The 14,492-nt window shown below is 43.8% G+C and overlaps 1 protein-coding gene across 1 annotated transcript in view; it reads left to right on the top strand.

The window, feature by feature from the left end:
• The window catches only part of GPR50 (G protein-coupled receptor 50), a 125,473-nt gene that overhangs the window by 40,927 nt on the left and 70,054 nt on the right, over positions 1–14,492 (top strand). The gene's annotated exons all lie outside the window — the stretch shown is intronic.

Below are 14,492 nucleotides of genomic sequence, written 5' to 3'. Positions count from 1 at the left end.
GGAGCCCGGGAGACGCGCACTGGAACTTTGCAAACTCTTCAGCCGCGCCGAGCCCCGGGGTGTGCTCTGCGCCCCTGCACGGACGGAGCCTGGACTCAGCCAGCGGGGCGCTTGGCCGCAGGGAGCTGCCCGTGTTTCAGATCCACCCTGCATCCCCCCGGCAGCAGGAGAATCCCGAGGGCAAGAGAAATCGTTTCATCCCAAGCCCGAGGCTGCTCCGCTTGGCAGCGGGTGGGAGTTTGGGTACTGACTCCCCCACCGGAGCAGGACCGGCCCCTTCGCGCTGCAGGTTCTTTCCCTTTTGCCTTCACTGTGGCTATATTTGTGGGGCTGATGGCTCCCAGCTCTTACCGCTACCGAGCCCTCAACCAGCTCCGGGATTCCTCTGGGATCCTAAATGCGAGGGGCATTTAGGATTTAAAAATAACGTGGAAAGCGAAACAAAGCAGCAATTGTGCCCCGTTGTAATCCAGCTGCAGGGTGATTATCTGCAATTAGAGGAACTGCAGAACTAAAATTTGACAATGAAGGGTATAATCAACGTCTTCTTTGGGATTATGGTTTTAATTGGGGAGCGAAACTAGTCCAACTCCTTTATTCTAATTAATACTCAGCATCTGCAATCTCTTCAAGTCACTGAGCACCACATTATTTCACTAAGATATAATCACACCAAACTTTCAGGGCGTTTTCCAAGTTGGCATAGCTCAATGTATCACTTTCCCTGACTTCCTATGTGCAAAGCTCAAAGTGTCTATTTAACATGAGGACCGATCCTGCTTCTAGTGAAGTCAGCTGGAGGAAAAGAAGCAGGATTGGGCCCTCACTTTGTGTGATTAAAATATTAAATAATACTTGTCACTTGTAGCATTTTTCACCTGTACTCTTTAAAATGCCTTGCAAAGAATTTGCCTGTGACTATCCCAGGCTTCTTAGCTGATGAAAAGGAGATGGGGATCAAGGTAACACAGCTAATCTCTGACAGTGGGGGAAATAAAACTCAGGAGTCCAGATTCTCTGCTCTGTGCCCTTTCCATTAGACTGTGCTGCACCTGAGTTACAAACTTGTTTTTCTTTCTCATGTTGCGTTTTGTCTTCAAACGGCTCTGAACTTTTTTCCTTTCTGTCTCCCAGGGATAGCTGCAAACAAAGGACCCAGTTCTGCAGCCTCAATTTTGGTAAAACTCTCATGAACTTGGATGGGAGTTATCAAGGTTCATTCCCCACTCTGAACTCTAGGGTACAGATGTGGGGACCTGCATGAAAAACCCCCTAAGCTTATTTTTACCAGCTTAGGTTAAAACTTCCCCAAGGTACAAACTATTTTACCTTTTGCCCTTGGACTTTATTGCTGCCACCACCAAGCATCTAACAAATATATAACAGGGAAAGAGCCACCTTGGAAATGTCTTTCCCCCAAAAATCCTCCCAAACCCTACACCCCCTTTCCTGGGGAAAGCTTGATAAAAATCCTCACCAATTTGCATCGGTGAACACAGACCTAAACCCTTGGATCTTAAGAACAATGAAAAAAGCAATCAGGTTCTTAAAAGAAGAATTTTAATTGAAGAAAAAGTAAAAGAATCACCTCTGTAAAATCAGGATGGTAAATACCTTACAGGGTAATCAGAATCAAAACATAGAGAATCCCTCTAGGCAAAACCTTAAGTTACAAAAAGACACAAAAACAGGAATCTACATTCCATTCAGCACAGCTTATTTTATCAGCCATTTAAACAAAACGGAATCTAACACATATCTAGCTAGATTACTGACTAAATGCTAAGACTCCATTCCTTTTCTGTTCCCGCAAAAGCATCACACAGACAGAGAGAGTGGCTTTGTTTCTCCCCCCCTCCAGCTTTGAAAGTATCTTGTCTCCTCATTGGTCATTTTGGTCAGGTGCCAGCGAGATTATCCTAGCTTCTTAACCCTTCACAGGTGAAAGGGTTTTTTCTCTGGCCAGGAGGGACTTTAAAGGTGTTTACCCTTCCCTTTATATTTATGACAGGAGTCTTGCCTGAGAGAGAACTGCAAGATTGCTCTCAATATAAGCATGAACACATGTGATCTGGGAGGCTGGGGTGCAAAAAAAGCAAGAGGGATCATGAAAAAGAGAGAGATCCCATGACAATTGTAAACACTTGCTGGTAGGACCGTGCTGTACATGTATTTAGCATATTTGATCTTCGCTGCAGTTGGTAATAACCAAATAAATGGGGAGTAAAGATTTTTCCAGTTGCTTGTCAATGTATCCTTTGAACGCCATATTGGTGATTTTAAAACCCTACTTCCTTGACACGTCTGCGTTCAATCTCCATGACTGATGTTTTTTTAAATGGCAAGAAAACTAGCAAAATCAACACCAGTATTAGTAATGTCTAAGCGTGGCATTTATTGTTCCTGGGGTCCATTAATTTGGTGAAAAGAGCTGGTTATAAATGGTTCTGCAGTAACTCTGTGTATTTCTTGCAGTGGCTCTTAAAAATGCACCATTGTGTCTGTTTCTCTAGAGGGAGTGAAACAACCTCTAGCTCTGCAGCTAGTAAAATATTTTAGATATCAAGTCGCCACTACTTGCAATGTGTTCAACAAAGTCATTCATAATGTGGGGTCACTTTTTACCTCCATGATCTCTGTGTAAATCTGGAGTAACTCAACAGAGATCAGTGAAGTTACTCTGGAATTAAAATGGTTTAATGGCAAACAAAATCTGGCCCAGGACATCCACTCTATATGAAAACATTGCACCAGGTTTATGTGAGTTTAAATATTCAATTGACTTAAGGTTGGTTTCCAAATCTGATCCGTGTTCATGGGAAGGGGCAATAGAGAATGCTTTTTATAAAAACTTGATAATCAGTAAGTTGTATGTTCTGAGTAGAATGATAGAGGTGTGAAATTCAATCGCTTGATTGCATTTCAGATTTAAAGAGGCCCTTTCCAGGAAAATCGAGGTAAAACAGAATCTAAATATGAACACATAGAGTTTTTTCATTAAGTGATAATGGGGAATATTTCCAAACCCAGGAGCTCACTGCTTTAAAAGTAAGACAGAGGGATCTACTGTTAATAAATCCCATGAAAATGACCCTCTTCATTAACCAAGTTTTTATTAAATTGTTGTATAAACTGAAATCAGAACATGGCTAGTATAGAATCAACAGATGTAACTTTCAAGCAACAACTGATTGCAGGGGACAAGTTCTGCACTCCCTCATGGGTACTATTGCCATTGTAGTGAGTGGGTCTGATTTTCATCCCATTTGCAATGAATGGCATAAATATGGAGTAACTTTGAAGTCAAACAGGTATAAACAGTGTGAGTAAGTGGAGAACCTGGCCCCTAATTTGTCTGGCTATATCAAAAGAAGGACAGGAGATACTTCATATGGGTTTAATTAGGCTGCAACTTTATTATTAGACGTCTGGGAGTACCCAGCAGATAAAAATGTACAGTGCAAGCAACTCCGTGTTCATTCAGTGATTACCTGGTGGCTTCTGCCAGCTCCCCTTCATTTTCCATCCACGTCCCTCAGTCAACCCACAACCACCTTACTATCCACCCCGCCTCTTAGGAGGGTTAAGGTGGGCTATAAGAAAAGGGGCTTGACTCCCTGCTGTGCCAATCGTAGGACCCCGAACCACCCCACCTGGTTCCATTCCTTTAACCAACACCTCCTTTTTATGTCCTTTTCCAAGCCATTTATCCGCTCACTGGATGCTTTCTCTATGGAGTACCTGCACTGGACATCCGCCCCACATTTACAAAATAAGTTGCGACATAGCCTACCCCCTTTCCTCCTCACCATAATAAGTCCTCCCGGAAAACTCGCAGGGAAGGTGAAAAAACCCCACTGTGCCTAGATAAATCTGGTGGTGAGGGAAAAATGACTCCCCAGCCTCCACTAGAAAGGAGCGACTAGCGCGATGCTCATGGCAGATCCTAAGCAAACCGCCACCTCAAGGAGAGGGAGGGTCAGTGGGTGCTGCTTTGCCTACTGCATGGAGAAAGGGCGTCTAATGCCTGGGCTTGCCCCTTTTAAGGCCTTCTGCACTTACATTCCCAGTGGATGAGTCACCATCACCCTCACCCATCTTTTCTGCAGCAGTTTCTGACCTCCTTCCCTCCCCCCAACCCAAAGCACTGCTACCTTCCTCCAGCAAGCCCAGACAAAGTCAGCGTCCCCACCCCCTTAAGGTGCGGTGTGGTCATTTCCATGGTGATGGTCCCACTGTAGCCCTAACAGAGACCTCTCATCATTATGAACTGAATATTTAGACTGTGACAACTACAAAATAGTGACAAATGATTCCACCAGCCTCCGGCAGGTGTGTGTTAAAAATTCTCCCTTGCACATTCCGTTGGCTTAATAACATTTGAGCTGAATGTGGACAAAAACTTTTGCTAAAGGAGCATGTTCTTCAGGCTGAAGCTCCAGTAGTACCCATCTCCAGCTTTCTTGAAGACACTAAAAAATAATAGGGCATAGAGCCTAGACCTGGGTTCCTTGAAAAGCCAAACCTTCCACTGGCATCCCAAGGAGCTTCCAAGACTGTAAATAACTGAACCATTGTTTTTATTAGCAACGAGAAGCAGGAAGAAATATAATACCACATGTCACTTTAGTACTGCGACGTGGCGAGAGGGCCATTTGTATAAACAGTTCTGGCTATCTAGTGACAAGGTACGAGTTTCTGGTAGGCACTGTGGATCTTTTAATCTTGCTTTATCCCCCAGGCGTTCTCAAAAATATGGTTAACCTGTTAACTGTTGCCCTTCCAGGATCTTTATATTAATTCAAGATTCACCTCGTCTTAGTTTCTGAGCATATTTTCCTATTTTATTGCCAATAAGCAATTTTCTTTGTTACCAGGGGCCCAGTCCTTCTGTTCTAACTCAGCCCTTAGCCTTACAACCTCCCCATCAATTTAAATAGCTGTTGTTCCTGGCAAGGACTGAGAACCTGATCCTGCAAAGACTTATATGAATAAGCTCTACTTATGTAGGAATTTGTAGGATCTGGCCCTAACGAGGGGCTGAAAGATCAGGTCTCTGATCCTCCCACAAATATATTCATTTATGTTCAAAGTTGGGGTTTAATTAAGAGTAGGTTGCAAATTAGCTAGACTTAAGGGCAGAGGGCTTATAGACTGTATTTGGTAGATGCCAGATATATTAGAACATAAGCGTGGCCATAATGGGTCAGATCAATGGTCCCACTAGCCCAATATCCTGTCTTCCAACAGTGGCCAACATCAGATACTTCAGAGGGAGTGAATAGACCAGGGCAATTTATCGAGTGATTTATCAGATGTCGTCCAATCCCAACTTCTATCAGGCAGAGATTTAGGGACACCCAGCATGGGGTTGCATCACTGACCATCTTGGCTAACAGTTGTGGATGGACCTAGCCTCCATGAACTTACCTAATTTTTTTTTGAACCCTAGTTACATTTTTGGCCTTCACAACATCCCTTGGCAATGAGTTCTACAGTTGACTGTGTTGTGTGAAGAAATACTTCCTTTTCTTTGTTTTTAAACCTGCTGCCCATTAATTTCATTCGGTGACCCCTAGTTTGTGCATTAGGTGAAGGGGTAAATAACCCTATCCTAATTCACTTTCTCCGCACCATTTATGATTTCATAGACCAATATCTTATCTCCCCTTAGTCGTCTCTTTTCCAAGATGAAAAGTCCCAGTCTTATTAATCTCTCCTCATAGGGCAGCCGTTCCATCCCTCTCATCACTTTTGTTGCCCTTCTCTCTACTTTTCCCAGTTCTAATGTATCTTTTTTGAGATGGGGCAATTGGAACTACACGTAGTATTCAAGGTATGGGTGTGCCATGGATTTATCTTTTTTGAGATGGGGCAACCAGAACTGCACGCAGTATTCAAGGTGTGGGTGCGCCATGGATTTATATAGTGGCATGATGATATTCACTGTCTTCTTAGCTATCCCTAATATTCTGTTAGCTTTTTCTGACTGCTGCTGCACATTGAGTAGATGTTGGAATGATCCATGATGACTCCAAGATCGGTCTTGAGTGGTAACAGCTAATTTAGACCCCATCATTTTGTGTGTGTTGTTGGGATTAGATTTTCCAATGTGCATTACATTGAATTTCAGCTGCCATTTTGTTGCCCAGTCACCCAGTTTTGTGAAATCCCTTTGTAACTGTTCACAGTCTACTGTGGACTTAGCTATCTTGAGTAGTTTTGTATCATGTTCCAACTTTGCCACCTCACTGATTACCCCTTTTTCCAGAACATTTATGAATATGTTGAACAGCACTGGTAAGTGTAAATTTAGTAGCAAGGTCTCCATTGAAGTTGCTTGTATGTGGTGGTGGGAACACTGGGTCTAAGAAGTACTGCTCAAGAGGGCAGCTCCTAGGGATATCCTAGAGCATAACCCAGTGTCAGGAATGAGAGCCAGCAACTGAGCCAGGGACTAGCTAGCTCAGCCTCCAGCCAGACCAATGAACACAAGTGAGCTCCAGCAGAAGTGCCTGATTGGCTGAGGGGAACCAGCAGGTGTGCTTGGAAGCACAGCAGCAGCAGGTTGTTGCTTGCTGATCAATGCTTAAGCCTCTTCCAGCGATTGCTTCTGTGCCTGTCTTGCTTCCAGCCTTGTTCCCTTGCCTGACTTCTGATTCTGGCTCTGACCCTTGGCTGTGTCTCCTGATTCCTGGCCCTGGCTCTAACCACTAGGAAGGACTCTGGCTGTAACCACTAGGTCAGACTACCCATATCCAAGTTGCTGACACCCAGCCTCTACTGGACACATACACCCTGGGCTAGATTATAATTTACAGTCTGCTCCGAGTTTGATCTAGTATGTAGCTGCACCACCCCAGGAGCAGACCAGAGGCAAACTGTCACTCAGTCCCAGTTCCTCCCCCTGGTGAAATATTTCATCCATTTCCTGAAGCTGCTTACTCCCTGTCTTTTCACCTGGCCAACTCCTCTGGACAGCAAGTTAGAGGGGCAGGGAATAGCCAGGGCTCTTCCCACTGCCTGCCCCTCTCTGCTCCAGCCCTACCCACTAACTAGGTAAGTTAATGGAGGATAGGTCTATCAATGGCTAGTAGCCAGGATGGGCAGGGAGGGTGTCCCTAGCCTCTGTTTGCCAGAAGCTGGGAATGGGCGACAGGGGATGGATCACTTGATGATTCCCTGTTCTGTTCATTCCCTCTGGGGCATCTGGCATTGGCTACTGTCGGTAGACAGGACACTGGGCTAGATGGACCTTTGGTCTGACCCAGTCTGGCCGTTCTTATGTTCTCACTCACAATGAGGTGCAGTGGATGAGAAGTTCCTGCTTTCGTGCCAACAGCAGTCTGTGCAGTAAAGGGGGACCTGCTTCGCTATGCGGGGAGTGAAGTCTTACAGTTGAGCCCTCTACCAGTAGTGTTTGAAAGATACATGTGTGACAACAAAAGGAGCTGCACCTGCTCACCATGGCCCCTGACACACTAATGACCTCAACAAAGAGCTGATCAATATAGTTTATCTTATGACTCTTTTCTAGCAAATTCATGTTTTATTCTCTCTCACTTCTGTATTTATAGTTACAAAAAAATCACTATTATACACAGCAATGAATGTTTTTTTTTGTAGATGGGTTTTTTTAATTCAGCATCTTAATTTGCTTAATTTCATGATTACTGAGTAATTCTCACTCGCACCTTTGCATCTGCTGAGGCAGCATGTAAATTTTTGGACGGGAGCTAAAGACTCTTGGAAAACTTTGTTGGACTGTGTGTCTCATGCTATTGCTGTCTGCCGAGTATATTAGGCTCATGATTTATATTTGCAGCTCTCACTAATGCTACAGGCCATTGCAAATGTGACTTTTCCCCTCACATGTATCCCTCATGCTTCACTACAGAATGTTTGTTTGAAACAAAGGTATAAGAAGAAATGTCAAGCGCTGCAGTGCACTGGTCCATTTCTTTCTGGCTTTCTTTCTCTCTTCACTTATTTATCTTACCCTTGTGTTGTGGGATGCTGAACGCCTCAGTTATGCAGTATCTGGCACAAAAAAACCCCACCCTCTTCAAAAGTACATGCCCTTCCACTGACATATGAATGATGTTTGGCTAAATGTGTATTTGAATATCCACTTTCTAATCTGGGCACAATAATTCCTCTCTGCCCTACCAGAAAAGGGAATGGCACAAGTGTGAAAAATTTAGTTCTGCTTTGAAAATTGATCATAACAACGGCAGCAAGATTCCATTTGACTGTGTCTCAGTGATGCTAGATTGCACTTTCTTAGCTTCCTGGTAAAAAGGTGTTTTGGGGTTTTATTTTTTCTAACTCTGAGCACAAAGCTGTTCTTTCTGGCTCATGTACCATTATCAGAATAAAAAGACACTGCCTGGCTTAATGTCAGTGAAACCTCATTGGGCCAAATTAAATGAACTAGTTCAACCAATTTTTAATCCATTTAATATGGGCCACGGTGACTTATGTGTAGTGCTGGTTTTTCATTATCAGAATGTCATGTAAGATTAAGTCAAATACTTTACTGAAGTCTCAAAATATTTGGCAGTACAGTTGCCTTTTAATCAACCAAACTTGTACCCTCATTAAAAAAAAATCATTTGGTTGACAAGACCCAATTTTCCATAAAACTGTATTTATTGGCATTAATTATGCTACCATCTTTTACTTCTTTGATGATTTCATCCCATATCAACCTTTCCATGATTTTGTGCGGAATCCATGATCTTATATTTTCCTGGGTTACCACGGGCAGACACAGAATTGAATTCTGTATCCTCTCTAGAAGTTGGTCACCCTCATTCTTGTTTTGCTTTGTCCTCTTTCCTTTGCTAGAGCTAGGTCTGAACAGGAGCACTGAGGCCGTTCCCATTGAGCTTTGTGGCTTGAGCCCAGCCCTACCAAGGCCTGGCCTACACTCAACTTTTATATCAGTATAATTAGTTTGGATGGGATTGTGTGGGTTCTATTTTTACAGATAATTACATGGTAAGGTTTGTATCAGTGTATGCAGTAATACTGGTATAAGGCACCTTTATACTGGTGTAGTTTATTCCTCTTCATATATAGTAATAACTATACTGGTCTAAAGTGCCTTTTTTCCAATATAGCCGAGCATAACTTTGCCAGTATAAAGTGGTGCAACTTGCGTGGAGACAGTATGCTGAGCTCACCTTCAGGTTTTCTGTCAGATGCCAAGTGTTCATCCCAGGCACTCAGCAATGCCTAGCTATCTTTGGTGCTTGAACATGCCTTTCCACAAAGCAGTCTTCTCAATTTTTGAGGCTGATATTCATAATGCAAATCACAATGGATGTTTCTTTAAACAAGTAAAGTCTGAGAGGGTTGCCAGTCTCCACAATGCTGCCCTGTGCCAGCTGCTAAATTGTGCTTAGGAGTGAAACATCATGCCCTAGGCAAACCAGCCTAGTCCTCTGCCTGTTCCCAAACTGAAATGATTCCAAGTATTGTGCTGGATTCAGATCCTTGTGGATAGAGGAGCTTGTCTCTCTCTCACTCTGGATTTGACTCCTTCTCTTCCTCCGTGTGACTTGTCCATATTTGTCGCACTTCATAACATTCCAACATATCTTGTTTCCCTCTTCCTTCCTTCCTGCAGCAATGCAACAGGGCTTCCCATCTTTCCACCTAACCTACGTAGAGCATTACCGCTCCAATCCTCCGAGCCGCAAAAGGGGTTTGAGAGTCCCAATCTTGGCCCCTGAACAGATATCAGGTGCTGCTCAGTCTGGATATTTACTTCCAGTGTCTAGAGAGTTTCCTTTAATATATTAAAACCCAGAGTTTTCCTGGGAATGTTCCATGTGTTGAAACAGGGCCCCTGAGCAGGCAGACTTACAGTGACACCTAAATGAAGGGGAAATTAATTGAAGGCATTTATGTTTTGGGTCTTTTGAAATGTGTTCCCTTCTAATTGTGGGGCTGGGCCAATAAAATGGGGTGCCCAAAGGCTGTGTTAGTGGGTCCCCAATTTGTAAAAGTGCCTGTTGTCTAAACAGTTCTCACCACCCTCTTCCCTTCATAAGAATAGAAGAACGGCCATACCGAGTCAGACCTGCAGTCCATCTAGGCCAGTATGAACCGACAATGGCCACTGCCAAGTGTGTCAGAGGGAATGAACAGAACAAGGCAATAACTGAATGATCCATCCTCTGTCATCCAGTCCCAGCTTCTGGCACTCAGAGGCTTAGGGACCATGCCCAGAGCATGGGGTTGCATCCCTGACCATGTTGGCTAATGGCCACTGATGGACCTATCCTTCCCACTTGTCTTTACTTCATGCTCTTTTCACCCTAACATAATCCAGGTGTTGCTACTGTTTTCATGATCCGGCCACTCACATCTCTTGTGAAAGGTTTGCTTTCTGGATTCCTCCCCAGAGATTCTGATGGCCTTCCCACGCAAAAGCCCTTACTCTGCAAACCCTCTCTTAACAAGCCCGGTCTCTCTGTATTCTATCAGTGATGGCTAGTCCATTCTAGGGCCCATGGCAATTGAAGGGCTACTAATGAGGGCTGGGCTATGCTTTAGGCTTGTTGGGGAGGGAATGAGTACTTGGTGGATGCCCCAGCAAAGCCGTGAACTGTTCTATTCCATTAACTGGCCTGTTAGCAATGGGCATGCTCTTCTGTGGAGGGTGCAAAGTGAGTGCAATGGGCTGAATGTAAATTCCTCTTGTACAAACACTCCTGCTCCTTAAAGCTGCCAATCTGGTTTTGAATGACTGAGGCGTTGCCTTCTGAGGGGCTTGGACTGAACATTTCAAATGGAAATCCTGTTTGTCGCATGAATGAACTTTGTGCTGAATCCCAGATCCACGCCTCCGCTGTGTCAACTTCATTTATTGTCCCTTAAGGAAGGCAGAGCCTTTTTGGCAAATGATCTCTTCTCTTAGCCTGCTGGGGTTTTCTTATGAAGCTCCACTTGTGAAAGGAGAGCTTGGGTTTAGGGGGTGATGTGTAAGGGTTAGTTTCTCTTCTTCAACGCTTAGCCGAACAATCAGCTGGAGCGATCGTTCGCTATTTGGTTCATTCCTGCATGGCCGCAAGGGCTTGATGGCCCGAGAGTCCAACATTGGAATAGACTTAATGAACCCACGTAATAGGGGGTCTGCCTCTAGGCTGCCTCCACCCCTCGGTTGTTGGAATTTTATCCCAGATTTTACAAGCCACCCGGAGAACGCTGGAACGTCTTGTGACAATGGCCCCAGTTGTCTGTAGACCAGAGCGACCATACACATCTGCAATATAGATGAAGTCATTCCACTTTATGCCCAATATATGATGATGGCATTTTGTGTGGGAAGCCTCCAGCTACTGAAAGGAGTAGTGTCCACGTTTCGCAGCCATACAACATACGGGGGAGGGTACAGCTCGAATAGATCCTGACTTTGGGTTAGTTTAGTTTAACTTATTCTCCTTTTAGACCTGCTTCCAGCCCTGCTATCGATTATAAAGGTGCCTCAGAGGGTGTAGCTACCACACAGAGTGGGACCTGGAAGAAGGGATGTACCAAAGTAGGACGGGGCTCCCCCTTTTCGCTCATTGAATCGTGATGATAAGTAGTATCGCTGACCTCAAATGCTCAGATATCATGAGACTGTCTAAAAATCATGAAATATTGAGTTTTTTTAGGTTGCTTTTTGTTTCTGAGCCTGTAGGGTTCATGTTTTCATTTTTTTTTCTTTGTAACCATGATGACTAGAAACTCTTGTTATGGAAGCTGGGAGTCCTGTGAATCACATGAATCCACCAGCTGGAGCTTTAAGAAAAATGCCCAATATTGCAACACTCACAATCCAATGGTGAAAGTTGGCAACTCTAAGTTCTAGATCTTTGTGATAGGCACTATCCAACCTTAATAATCTGTGTTAGAAGACTTTTGGAGTCTAATTCTTTCACCTTGCTCACTGCCTCTGTATTTGTCCCTGAATGCCTCGTTGAGCATTTTATTTCTGCAGATATTGTCCTAGAAAGAATGAAAATTTAATCTTAATGGGGTAAGTTAATGCATTTAATGTAACTCTAGCTAAGATTTTAATAATTGGAGTACTGGTATGTATTTACACGATGGGCAGGGTACTTGATGGATACAGCCTGTACTCCCAAGACCTTGCAGTCTGTGGCCCTGATCCTACAAAGGTACCTAACAGTAGGTGGTGGCTGGCTGCCCTCTGCTCCCAGTGAAGTCAATGAGAGGATGTATTGAGTTCCTTGCTGATTTGGGCCCTGCCCTAGATGGTGCACAGACACAAAAAGGGCCCATGGGAAGGAAGACTGAGACAATTGTCACTTTAAATCCTTATTTGAGCTATTTATTTGTTAAATAAAACAGGGCCAGTACCTGCTCTTGGATACAACATAATCAGACAAATCTAGTTTCCAACAAGTTGTATTTAATGGCTCTGAAAAAGGCCAGAAGCGTGTATAACAAGGATGCATTGGCTAGTGCCTGCTCTGTTACAGAGGCTTAACCGACTGACATACGTTACGATCTGTCATGCAGATGCGTGTCTCTGGGTTAGTCGGATTAAATAATTCTGATCTCAGAGTTATCAGTTACTTGATTTGTAGTGCATTCAGTACAGTTAACTCTAGCGAATCCAAGCCGAATAATCCTTGGGTAAGGTAATTGGGAGGAAACAAACCATAAAGCGAAGATATTTAACCTGAAATATTAACTTTCAGTTCTTTAAAAAAAGAAAAGGAGTACCCGTGGCACCTTAGAGACTAACAAATTTATTAGAGCATAAGCTTTCGTGAGCTACAGCTCACTTCATCGGATGCAACATTAAAAAAACAGTTGGAGAACACTTCAATCTCTCTGGTCACTCGATCACAGACCTAAGAGTGGCTATACTTCAACAAAAAAGCTTGAAAAACAGACTCCAATGAGAGACTGCTGAATTGGAATTAATTTGCAAACTGGATACAATTAACTTAGGCTTGAATAGAGACTGGGAATGGATGAGTCATTACACAAAGTAAAACTATTTCCCCATGGTATTTCTCCCCCCCCCCACTGTTCCTCTGATATTCTTGTTAACTGCTGGAATTAGCCTACCTTGCCTGTCACCATGAAAGGTTTTCCTCCTTTCCCCCACCTGCTGCTGGTGATGGCTTATCTTAAGTAATCACTTTCCTTACAGTGTGTATGATAAACCCATTGTTTCATGTTCTGTGTGTGTGTGTGTGTGTGTGTGTGTATATAAATCTCTCCTCTGCTTTTTCCACCAAATGCATCCGATGAAGTGAGCTGTAGCTCACGAAAGCTTATGCTCTAATAAATTTGTTAGTCTCTAAGGTGTCACGGGTACTCCTTTTCTTTTTGCGAATACAGACTAACACGGCTGCTACTCTGAAACCTGTCGTTATGCAAGGCACTGAATTTAGCCGTATAGAGTGGAAATCTGTCAACTTCATGAAAAAACTCGCACAGATACAGACAGACATCATCTTCCTCTCCAAATGCAAACAGATGGACATCATACCGAAAGGACTGAAGGTAAAAAATCCATTACAATCTACATACCACACAGACTATGCTGACAGCTTGTGCCACACACTCTCAAAGAAACTGCGGAACCACCTGATCAACATCCTCTACAGCAAACAGGGAAAGATTAAGAATGAGCTCTCAAAACTGGATACTCTCATAAAGAACCAACCTTCCACACAAACTTCCTCGTGGCTGGACTTTACAAAAACTAGACAAGCCATCTACAACACACACTTTGCTTCTCTACAAAAGAAAAAGGACACTAAGCTATCTAAACTACTATATGCCACAAGGGGCCACAACAATGGTTCAGGTAACCCACCCAGCAATATTGTTAATCTATCCAACTATACTCTTAGCCCAGCAGAAGAATCTGTCCTATCTCGGGGCCTCTCCTTTTGCCCCTCCACCCCCACAAACATGATACAGTTCTGTGGTGACCTAGAATCCTATTTTCGACGTCTCAGACTCAAGGAATATTTCCAACACACCTCTGACCAACATATTAACCCACAGAGACCTTCCTGCCAACACTACAAAAAGAAGGATTCTGGGTGGACTCCTCCTGAAGGTCGAAACAGCAGCCTGGATTTCTACATAGACTGCTTCCGCCGACGTGCACGAGCTGAAATTGTGGAAAAGCAGCATTGCTTACCCCATAACCTCAGCCATGCAGAACACAGTGCCATCCACAGCCTCAGAAACAACTCTGACATCATAATCAAAAAGGCTGACAAAGGAGGTGCTGTCGTCATCATGAATAGGTCGGAGTATGAACAAGAGGCTACTAGGCAGCTCTCCAACACCACTTTCTACAAGCCATTACCCTCTGATCCCACTGAGAGTTACCAAAAGAAACTACAGCATTTGCTCAAGAAACTCCCTGAAAAAGCACAAGAACAAATCCGCACAGACACACCCCTGGAGCCCCGACCTGGGGTATTCTATCTGCTACCCAA

Source organism: Dermochelys coriacea, chromosome 9 (genome assembly GCF_009764565.3).
Source record: "Dermochelys coriacea isolate rDerCor1 chromosome 9, rDerCor1.pri.v4, whole genome shotgun sequence".
NCBI classification, from domain to species: Eukaryota; Metazoa; Chordata; order Testudines; family Dermochelyidae; genus Dermochelys; species Dermochelys coriacea.
Note: the sequence above shows the minus strand (reverse complement) of the source record. Positions and strands in the feature narration are given on the sequence as shown.